General features: G+C 40.9%; 1 non-coding gene across 1 annotated transcript; it reads left to right on the top strand.

Annotated features, from left to right (window-relative positions):
* On the top strand, positions 1-72 carry TRNAC-GCA (transfer RNA cysteine (anticodon GCA)). The gene has a single exon. It is a non-coding gene; the product is annotated as a tRNA-Cys (tRNA).
* The last annotated feature ends 11,314 nt before the right edge of the window (positions 73-11,386 follow it).

Genomic DNA, 11,386 nt, shown 5'->3' with positions numbered 1-11,386 from the left:
GGGGGTGTAGCTTAGCGGTAGAGCAATCGAGTGCAGATCGAGAGGTCCCTGGTTCAATCCCGGGCGCCCCCTAGCATTCATTTTTGTGGTAGGTGGGCGCGCTCACCATCCACTCACTCGATGTAGTGTTGCTGTCGGACTCTTCTGTTATGTAAAAACAAAAAGTATTTGCAAACCTTTGGCACTTTTCAGGGTTAATAAATTTGCCTTGGCTCGTGGACCATTAGGAGAGTCAAATTATGGCAAGTGCCATAATTATGCCGGTTGTCCGCGTTCAGACTAGAAAAACTAATCGTACTTCATCATTTTTTTATTTTCGGCATATTTAGAGACTTAGAGGGGGATTCCACGATATGGATAGATGTATACTATACACATTATTACAATTTATGATAAGCATTGTGATAATCCCAGTTTGCGTTTATCTACAGTATATGTGTATTAGCATACATAATTTTTTAATTACTAAGAGACAGCCCTCTTAAACTGGTTTTCGCATTCGTCCTTGTCGATGTGAATATTATTGTGTATTCTAAGAATATATTGTCAACACAAACTCCCTGAATTATCCTAAAAATTGTAAAGATTTTTTATTTGTTCCTTTCCTTTTTCGTGCACTATGGAACCAAATGCCATAATAAACCGAGAACATAGGAGGTACAGATTACAACTTCCAAGACTGGTTGGAAAAGTTGCATGTTATGACAAGAAAGAAGAAAAGATAGCCACCACATTCTCAGTCTTACACAGTAGCGTTATCATTGTTCTAAGCTGTGCAGTGCTGAACAAATTTACATTCCTTGCCAGTTTGATATAAAACAAATATTAAATTAACAAATGCATGTGTTTATTCATAAAGGCAATCACGACTGTCTTAAAAACGTGTCATCCCCTTTGCCACAATAGTTTCGGCACACAGACTACCATGTATTACGCTTTGCTACTGTTCACTTGCAAAATTGTATCAATTATGTACTTAATTATCAACCTTGCGATGCAGGATAGTGTCGTTTTAGGAAATGTGCCCTAGAACGTTGCGCGAGATTCAGTCTGTGTGTGTGTGTGTGTGTGTGTGTGTGTGTGTGTGTGTGTGTGTGTGTGTGTCTGTGTGTGTGTGTGTGTGTGCTGCTTGAACCCCTCCTAGCCTATTTGATGGATTTGAATGAAACTTCCTACGTGAGTCTAGGTGGTTGCTGGGAAGTTTTTCCACTAAAAACAATTCTGCAGTTATGTATTTTAGTGAGGGTCAGCCTCCCTCACCAAATTTAAAATTCTCAGAAGTAATGAAAGGAAGTCAGATATGGTTTTAACATCTTAATACATGCCTTACAATGGACCCTCGCCCGTAATGTGATATTTGGAGAACAGCCATCCTCGCACAAATAAAAACGATCAGAAACGGGGGAAAGGGACGACATGGATTTCAACGATATTTCTTAGGTCAGTTTGTCTGGTTCCTTGAGACTGTTATGAAGGGGATTTTGCCAGTTAGGTAGTCTCGTACCTTCGAGACGTTTCTGGTACTGTAAGTTTCGGTACGAGTCGTCAGAGTTGCCAATTTGCCTGGTGTTTGTGAGCGTAGTTATTTCGTAAGTTAAACATTCATTTATTTTTGTGCTCTTTTCCTTTATAATATATTATTTAAGTAATTGCTTGTTAAATTATGTAATTCAAGTTCGTATGGTTAATGATTTAGAGTGTTATGTAATGTGAGAACTCTAGAATGTTTTGATGTCTTGTAGTTGGTAACTGTTGTTGCTAGGGGCTGATGCAAGACAGTATGTCCTTGAATGTTGGAGAAGTGGACGTTTCTAGAACAATGCAAGCTTATATAAGGATGGGATAGAGATTATAACAAGTTTAGTGAGGTATCAAGTCAGTTTGGAGTTTAGTCAGGTTTCAGGTCAGTCGGTTTTGCTGCAGTGTCAGTGTCAGTGAAGGTTGTATATTTTTATACTTGTGAAAACAGTGGCAAACAGTGACGGGTTACTGAAGTTTGTATATCAGTGGAACTTGAGAAGACAGTGAAGTGTATTCAGTGTAATTACTGTCAGTGAAGATTATTTTCAGTACTTGTGTAATAAGTGAAGTGTTAGCAAGGATTATGTGTACTAACTGTGAAGTGTTGTTAAACATTAAGTGTAACTGCAATCAGTAAAGTGTGTATAGCTCCAGTGCTTGTGAGAACAGTGAAATTTTTTTTTTTATGCGAGGAAGAAGGAACCAAAGGCCATGAGCCCGCAGTAACAGTTCCCTCCAAGAGAAAAACCAAATACAATAGAGAGCCAAATTCAAGATCCGATCATTTTGAGATGCCTGGACACACTGCGTTTGAAAGACTGGAGATCATAGGCAGCAGGAAATACAGACAGAGGGAGACAGTTCCAGAGCTGACCTGTTGCATAAATGAAAGACTGGGAGTAACGGTTAACTCTTGCATTAGAGTGTTGGACAGAAAAGGGCCGAGAGTTTGCTGCCAGACTGGTGCTACGCGCCCGTCGTAGAGGTGGAGGAATGCAAGCAGACAGTTCAGAGGAGCAGTGACCATTAAAGTAGCGATAGAAAAGAAATAAAGATGCAACAGTGCGGCGAAGAGACAGAGGTTGAAGAGAGTCAGTAAGAGGAGGAGAGTTAATGAGACGAAAAGCCTTTGACTCCACTCTATTGAGAAGAGCTGTATGTCGGGAGCCTCCCCACACATAAGAGTTGTACTCCACACAGGGGCAGATAAAACCCCTGTATAGAGTCAACAATTGTGCAGGGGTAAAGAAAGAGTCGACTCGGCTTAGCACACCCAATCTCTTGGAAGCAGATTTTACAAGAGATCTTTCCAAGATAAGTCCCGAGTAAATGAAATCCCAAGTATGTTCAAGGATGATGCAGGATTAAGCTGAATATTATTAAACATTAGTGGGTATACCTGAGGAAGATTTTGTCGGGTTGATAGGTGTAAGAACTGAGTCTTAGATGCGTTAAAAACAACTAGATTATTTTTACCCCAGTCAGAGATACGAGCCAAGTCAGACATTAGGTATGGCATAGCCTCATCCCTTGTTTGTTGAAGTAACTGTTGAGATGGGCGTTGCTGGAACCGAATGGAAAGGTGAAGGGTGGAGTCATCAGCGTATGAGTGGATAGGGTTAGATGTACAGCTTAGAAGATCATTGATGAATAAAAGGAAGAGAGTTGGTGATAGGACAGAGCCCTGAGGAACACCACTGTTGATAGATCTGGGAGAAGAACGATGGCCGTCTACAACAGCGGCTACAGAACGACCAGAAAGGAAGCTAGCGATGAAGGCACAGACAGAAGGAAGGAAACCGTAGGAGGGCAGTTTGGAAATTAAAGATTTATGCCAGACTCGATCGAAAGCCTTTGAGATGTCAAGTGCAATGGCAAAGCTTTTGCCGAAGTCCCGAAAGGAGGATGACCAGGAGTCTGAAAGGTAGGTGAGAAGACCGCCAGTGGAGTGTCCTTGACGGAACCCGTACTGACGATCGGAAAGAAGTTTGTGATAGGAAAGATTCTTTAAAATTTTTCTATTGAGAATTGACTTGAAAACTTTTGAAACACAAGACGTTAAAGCAATTGGACGATAGTTGTAGGGTTGGGAGTGGTCATCCTTCTTTGGGACTGGCTGAATGAGAGCAAACTTCCAGCAAGAAGGAAAGGTACAAGTTGACAGACAAAGGCAAAAGAGTTTCCCTAGGCAGGGTTTAAGCACAGCAGCACAGTTCTTGAGAACAACAGGAGGGACCCCATCAGGCCCATATGCCTTGTTAGTACTGAGGCCAGTGATGGCAGATAATACATCAACTGAAGAAATTTTAATGTCAGCCATGAGGAAGTCAGAGGAGGGAAGGTGATAAAGGAACAGCACCGGAATCGTGTACGATGGAATTGGAGGAGAAAGTCTGTGCGAAGAGATCTGCTTTATCAGTAGAAGAAATAGCTACAGAACCATCAGAGTAGAAAAGAGGAGGGAAGGATGATGAGGTAAAGTTGTTAGAAAGATTTTTAGCAAGGTGCCAGAAGGAGCGGTAAGAATTCAAGTTGGAGAGTTGAGAGCATTTAGTATGGATGAAATTTTTTTTAGTAGAGCGAAGAACAGACTTAGCACGATTCCAGGCAGAAACGCAAAGATGATGTGACTCAAGGGTGGGTTGGCTCCGGTACCTTTTGTAGGCCCTCTCCTTGTTGCAGACAGCATTAGAACAAGCGTGATTAAACCAAGGCTTTCTTGCGTTAGTCAAAGGATATGAGAAAGGAATGTATGCTTCCATGCCCGAGAGAATAACCTCCATAATGCGCAAGGCACACTCAGATGGCTCCCGGCCATGGAAGCAATAATAATTCCAGGGAAAATCAAAGAAGTTCTGCCTGAGGGCCTCGCAGTCCGCGGCTCCAAAATGCCACAGACGACGTTTCCCTGGAGGGTCCGCAGGCCGTACCGGAGTGGTAGGACGGGTTAAAGGTAATAAGGTTGTGATCGGAGGAGCCCAACAGAGAGAAAAGATTAACATCGTAAGCAGAAGGATTAGTTGTGTGGAAGAGGTCAAGTATGTTGGGGCTCTCTCCAAGGCGGTCAGGGATACGGGTAGGGTGCTGTACAAGCTGCTCTAGGTCATTAAGGATAGAAAAGATGTAGGCTTGTTCACCAGGTGGATCCGTGAATGGAGAGGGGAGCCAAAGGTGGTGGTGAACACTGAAATCTCCTAGAATGGAGATTTCAGTGAAAGGAGAAATGGATAGAATGTGTTCCATTGAAGAAGTAAGATAGTCGAAGAATTTTTGATAGTCAGTAGAATTAAGGGATAAGTAAACAGCACAGACATATTAAGTCAGAGAATGACTGGAAAGCCGAAGCCAGAGTGTAGAGAATTCAGAAGAATCAAGTTCAGGAACAAGAGAACAAGATAAGTCGTTGCGTACATATACACAACAGCCACCTTTGGCTTTGAAATGAGTATAGAGAAAGTAGGAGGATACAGAAAAGGGTTTGCTGTCAGTTGCCTCAGACAGCTGAGTCTCCGTTAGAAAAAGAAGGTGATGTTTAGAGGAGGAGAGGTGGTGCTCAACAGAGCGAAAGGAAGAGGAAAGGCCACGAATGTTGCAGAAATGAAGAAGATGAGAGTCAGACAGTGGTTCCAGGCACCTCGAGTCGGCACCGGGATAGGGGTGGATTTTGGGGGCATTTATGGTCCCCCCCCTCGGGACTCCGAGGCTTGGTGAAGAGACGCCATTTTAGTTGAATCTGAATAGGAAGTGTAGTATGTACTGTGCATGTACTGTAGTTTGGTGTAGATAGTTAGAGAAATTTGTACTGAAGAGCATCCTGGCCTACTCTCTGTGTAATTGAGACACTGAAAAAGTTCAGCAATGGGGGATGGTCAGGAACTAGTCTTGAGGGCTGATGAAACGGGAGCTCCAGCACTCCCTGTCATCAGCTTTCCATCCACCTCGGGAGTACTGTCCTGCTCGACTGGTGGAATTATTTGGAAAATAAAGACAGTGAACTTTAAGGAGCCAGTGTTTGTTTCCGCCTCAGCTGATCTTGTGTACTGCACATCTAAAGGCTGACCGTAAGAAGAACAACTCACTGGGCAACGTCCTTCCTGTACTGTACTACTGCTGTTGCAGCCTGTGGCAGTGTGGGGACTGGGATGTAACAATACTGTCTTGCACTATATAACGTGTCCCACCATTTTTTTTTTTTTTTTTAAGGGGGTCAATTTTCTAACCAAATAAAATATTCTGAGAAGTGGTGAAATGACGGCAAATATATATATGACATCTTAATTCAAGCTGTACAGTAGACTATCATCCATAATGCGACATTCGGGAAGCGTGACCGCCACCCAAAGATTACTGGGGGATTAACCCCCTCCCAGAATGTAAAAACTATCAGAAATAGCAACAAAATATGAATAAAGCTTCCCAAGTGAGTTCATCTGGTTACTCCGCAGGTCTTCTAGTATATACAATTTTCCAGCCATGATTTTTAGGGGGGGCAGGATTCCTCACCAAATTTATCGTTCTCACAGACAATAACAGGAGGACAGACATGGCTTTGATATCTTACTACATGTTGCACAATGCAGTTATGAGGGAGACTGGCCCCCATATTGATTCTTGCGGGGGAGGGGGGTCAGCCCCCTCCTCAAAATAAAAATGATTTAGAAATAATGATTTCAGAGAAATCGGCATATATATCGTAAAATTAGGTGTGCAATTTACATGTTTTCTTTCAATAAACAGGAAGAAACTGCACATCTACTATATTTAAGGCCTTTTTTCTTGCCCAGTCATACCCAGAAAGACAGACCCCGGGTATTGGTAGAATGATGGTGGTTGAAGTTAATGGCCCACACAGTACCATTCACCATTTTTTAATATAATTTACCAAACTTGCCCAGAGAAAAAAGAAAACAGATATCATTTGCTAAAAAAAAAAAAAAAAAAAAACTGTGGTAATGGTTCATGCTCACTCTAACAAACAGTTTCACACTGGCAACACACACAAAAAGAAATATTCATACTACATTGAGGGATTTGACTGTAAATTTGCAGTTTTATAGACGCAACAGACTTAAAGACATACCATGAAAATTTGGGGGAAAATGTACTATTAGTACATTTAATGAAGAGAACACTATTGATTCTTACACCTTTATCGTAATTGCCAGATTCTTCTAAAGGAAAAAGATGCATAACGTATAATATGTTTAACTGAGGTAATACAGTGACAGATACACGTACCGTATACATGAGAAAGGTATCAGTTCACACGGACAGGAACAAATGTTTCTCATTATTCTTGCCACTAACAGCATAATCTTACTTCTTTCACATCAACAGCATCTTATTCCATTTTTCTGGATATAGCTTGGAAAAGAAAATGTCCCTCCCCATCAACAATATTGAGCTTATTGGCTGATAGCCTCACTATTGGCTTTTCACTCATTTACCGGATTGATCACTGACAGTTTATCCTAATGGATGCGGTAAAAAGTCTGCATCTAATGTGTGCACTCAAGATCATGCAAAGCTTCTAGGACGATTTGGTGATATGATCTCAATCTGTTTCACCGGTAGCTGAAGTTTTATCCAAAATATTATATGACCTTGGCACAAAACTTTTCTCTGTATTATAAGTTTGATTTGCATTCTTAAACAAACGAAAAAAATATTCTATTTTTTTTCCATTCTGGAGATTAACTTGATTTATGCATTATATGAGTATACTTTCACATGTGAATCAAGAAATAATCTACAGAAATTATTATATATATATATATATATATATATATATATATATATATATATATACAGTAGATATATATATATTCTTGATTTACATTTGAAAGTATGCTCATATAATGCATAAATCAAGTTAATCTCCAGAATGGAAAAAAAATCGAATATTATCTTCGTTTGTTCAAGAGTGCAAATCAAACTTACAATACAGAGAAAAGCTGTGCGCCAAGGTCATATAATATTTTGGACATACATATCGGGGTGTAGCCTAGCGGTAGAGCAATCGAGTGCAGATCGAGAGGTCAGCGGTTCAATCCCGGGCGCCCCCTAGCATTCATTTTTGTGGTAGGTGTTGGCGCTCACCATCCACTCACTCGATGTAATGTTGCTGTCGGACTCTTCTATCATGTAAAAACAAATAGTATTTGCAAACCTTTGGCACTTTTCAAGGTAAATAAATTTGCTTTCGCTCGTGGACCATTAGGAGAGTCAAATTATGGCAAGTGCCATAATTATGCCGGTTGTCCGCGTTCAGACTAGGAAAACTAATCGTACCTCATCATTTTTTTATTTTCGGCATATTTAGAGACTTAGAGGGGGATTCCACGATATGGATAGATGTATACTATACACATTATTACAATTTATGATAAGCATTGTGAAATCCCAGTTTGCGTTTATCTACAGTATATGTGTATTAGCATACATAATTTTTTAATTACTAAGAGACAGCCCTGTTAAACTGGTTTTCGCTTTCGTCCTTGTCGATGTGAATATTATTGTGTATTCTAAGAATATATTGTCAACACAAACTCCCTGAATTATCCTAAAAATTGTAAAGATTTTTTATTTGTTCCTTTCCTTTTTCGTGCACTATGGAACCAAAGGCCATAATAAACCGAGAACATAGGAGGTACAGATTACAACTTCCAAGACTGGTTGGAAAAGTTGCATTTTATGACAAGAAAGAAGAAAAGATAGCCACAACATTTTCAGTCTTACACAGTAGCGTTATCATTGTTCTAAGCTGTGCAGTGCTGAACAAATTTACATTCCTTGCCAGTTTGATTTAAAACAAATATTAAGTTAACAAATGCATATGTTTATTCATAAAGGCAATCACGACTGTCTTAAAAACGTGTCATCCCCTTTGCCACAATAGCTTCGGCACACAGACTACCATGTATTACGCTTTGCTACTGTTCACTTTCAAAATTGTATCAATTATGTACTTAATTATCAACCTTGCGATGCAGGATGGTGTCGTCTTAGGAAATGTGCCCTAGAACGTTGCGTTAGATTCAGGCTGTGTGTGTGTGTGTGTGTGTGTGTGTGTGTGTGTGTGTGTGTGTGTGTGTGTGTGTGTGTGTGTGTGTGTGTGTGTGTGTGTGTGTGTGTATGCTGCTTGAACCCCTCCTGGCCTATTTGATGGATTTGAATGAAACTTCCTACGTGAGTCTAGGTGGTTGCTGGGAAGTTTTTCCACTAAAAACAATTCTGTAGTTATGTATTTTAGTGAGGGTCAGCCTCCCTCACCAAATTCAAAATTCTCAGAAGTAATGAAAGGAAGTCAGAAATGGTTTTAACATCTTAATACATGCCTTACAATGGACCCTCGTCCGTAATGTGATATTTGGAGAACAGCCATCCTCTCAAAAATAAAAACGATCAGAAACGGGGGAAAGGGAAGACATGGATTTCAACGATATTTCTTACGTCAGTTTGTCTGGTTCCTTGAGACTGTTATGAAGGGGATTTTGCCAGTTAGGTAGTCTCGTACCTTCGAGACGTTTCTGGTACCGTAAGTCTCGGTACGAGTCGTCAGAGTTGCCAATTTGCCTGGTGTTTGTGAGCGTAGTTATTTCGTAAGTTAAACATTCATTTATTTTTGTGCTCTTTTCCTTTATAATATATTATTTAAGTAATTGCTTGTTAAGTTATGTAATTCAAGTTCGTATGGTTAATGATTTAGAGTGTTATGTAATGTGAGAACTCTAGAATGTTTTGATGTCTTGTAGTTGGTAACTGCTGTTGCTAGGGGCTGATGCAAGACAGTATGTCCTAGAATGTTGGAGAAGTGGACGTTTCTGGAACAATGCAAGCTTATATAAGGATGGGATAGAGATTATAACAAGTTTAGTGAGGTATCAAGTCAGCTTGGAGTTTAGTCAGGTTTCAGGTCAGTCGGTTTTGCTGCAGTGTCAGTGTCAGTGAAGGTTGTATATTTTTGGTACTTGTGAAAACAGTGGCAAACAGTGACGGGTTATTGAAGTTTGTATATCAGTGGAACTTGAGAAGACAGTGAAGTGTATTTAGTGTAATTACTGTTAGTGAAGATTATTTTCAGTACTTGTGTAATAAGTGAAGTGTTAGCAAGGATTATGTGTACTAACTGTGAAGTGTTGTTAAACATTAAGTGTAACTGCAATCAGTAAAGTGTGTATAGCTCCAGTGCTTGTGAGAACAGTGTTTTTTTTTTTATGCGAGGAAGAAGGAACCAAAGGCCATGAGCCCGCAGTAACAGTTCCCTCCAAGAGAAAAACCAAATACAATAGAGAGCCAAATTCAAGATCCGATCATTTTGAGATGCCTGGACACACTGCGTTTGAAAGACTGGAGATCATAGGCAGCAGGAAATACAGACAGAGGGAGACAGTTCCAGAGCTGACCTGTTGCATAAATGAAAGACTGGGAGTAACGGTTAACTCTTGCATTAGAGAGTTGGACAGAAAAGGGATGAGAGTTTGCTGCCAGACTGGTGCTACGCGCCCGTCGTTGAGGTGGAGGAATGCAAGCAGACAGTTCAGAGGAGCAGTGACCATTAAAGTAGCGATAGAAAAAAAATAAAGATGCAACAGTGCGGCGAAGAGACAGAGGTTGAAGGGAGTCAGTAAGAGGAGGAGAGTTAATGAGACGAAATGCCTTTGACTCCACCCTATTGAGAAGAGCTGTATGTGGGGAACCTCCCCACACATGAGAGTTGTACTCCACACAGGGGCAGATAAAACCCCTGTATAGAGTAAACAATTGTGCAGGGGTAAAGAAAGAGTCGACTCGGCTTATCAGACCCAATCTCTTGGAAGCAGATTTTACAAGAGATCTTTCCAAGATAAGTCCCGAGTAAATGAAATCCCAAGCATGTTCAAGGATGATGCAGGATTAAGCTGAATATTATTAAACAGTGGGTATACCTGAGGATGATTTTGTCGGGTTGATAGGTGTAAGAACTGAGTCTTAGATGCGTTAAAAACAACTAGATTATTTTTACCCCAGTCAGAGATACGAGCCAAGTCAGACATTAGGTATGCCATAGCCTCATCCCTTGTTTGTTGAAGTAACTGTTGAGATGGGCGTTGCGGGAACCGAATGGAAAGGTGAAGGGTGGAGTCATCAGCGTATGAGTGGATAGGGTTAGATGTACAGCTTAGAAGATCATTGATGAATAAAAGGAAGAGAGTTGGTGATAGGACAGAGCCCTGAGTAACACCACTGTTGATAGGTCTAGAAGATCGATGGCCGTTTACAACAGCGGGTATAGAACGACCAGAAAGGAAGCTAGCGATGAAGGCACAGATAGAAGGATGGAAACCGTAGGAGGGCAGTTTGGAAATTAAAGATTTATGCCAGACTCGATCGAAAGCCTTTGAGATGTCAAGTGCAATGGCAAAGCTTTTGCCGAAGTCCCGAAAGGAGGATGACCATGAGTCTGAAAGGTAGGTGAGAAGACCGCCAGTGGAGCGTCCTTGACGGAACCCGTACTGACGATCGGAAAGAAGTTTGTGATAGGAAAGATTCTTTAAAATTTTTCTATTGAGAATTGACTTGAAAACTTTTGAAACACAAGACGTTAAAGCAATTGGACGATAGTTGTAGGGTTGGGAGTGGTCATCCTTATTTGGGACTGGCTGAATGAGAGCAAACTTCCAGCAAGAAGGAAAGGTACAAGTTGACAGAAAAAGGCAAAAGAGTTTGCCAAGGCAGGGTGTAAGCAAAGCAGCACAGTTCTTGAGAACAACAGGAGGGACCCCATCAGGCCCATATGCCTTGTTAGTACTAAGGCCAGTGATGGCAGAAAATACATCAACTAAAGAAATTTCAATATCAGCCATGGGGAAGTCAGAGGAGGGAA

Source organism: Coenobita brevimanus, chromosome 116 (genome assembly GCF_032717465.1).
Source record: "Coenobita brevimanus isolate Jiangsu-jjx chromosome 116, ASM3271746v2, whole genome shotgun sequence".
Classification (NCBI taxonomy): Eukaryota; Metazoa; Arthropoda; class Malacostraca; order Decapoda; family Coenobitidae; genus Coenobita; species Coenobita brevimanus.
This window is presented reverse-complemented; position numbering and strand designations above follow the sequence as displayed.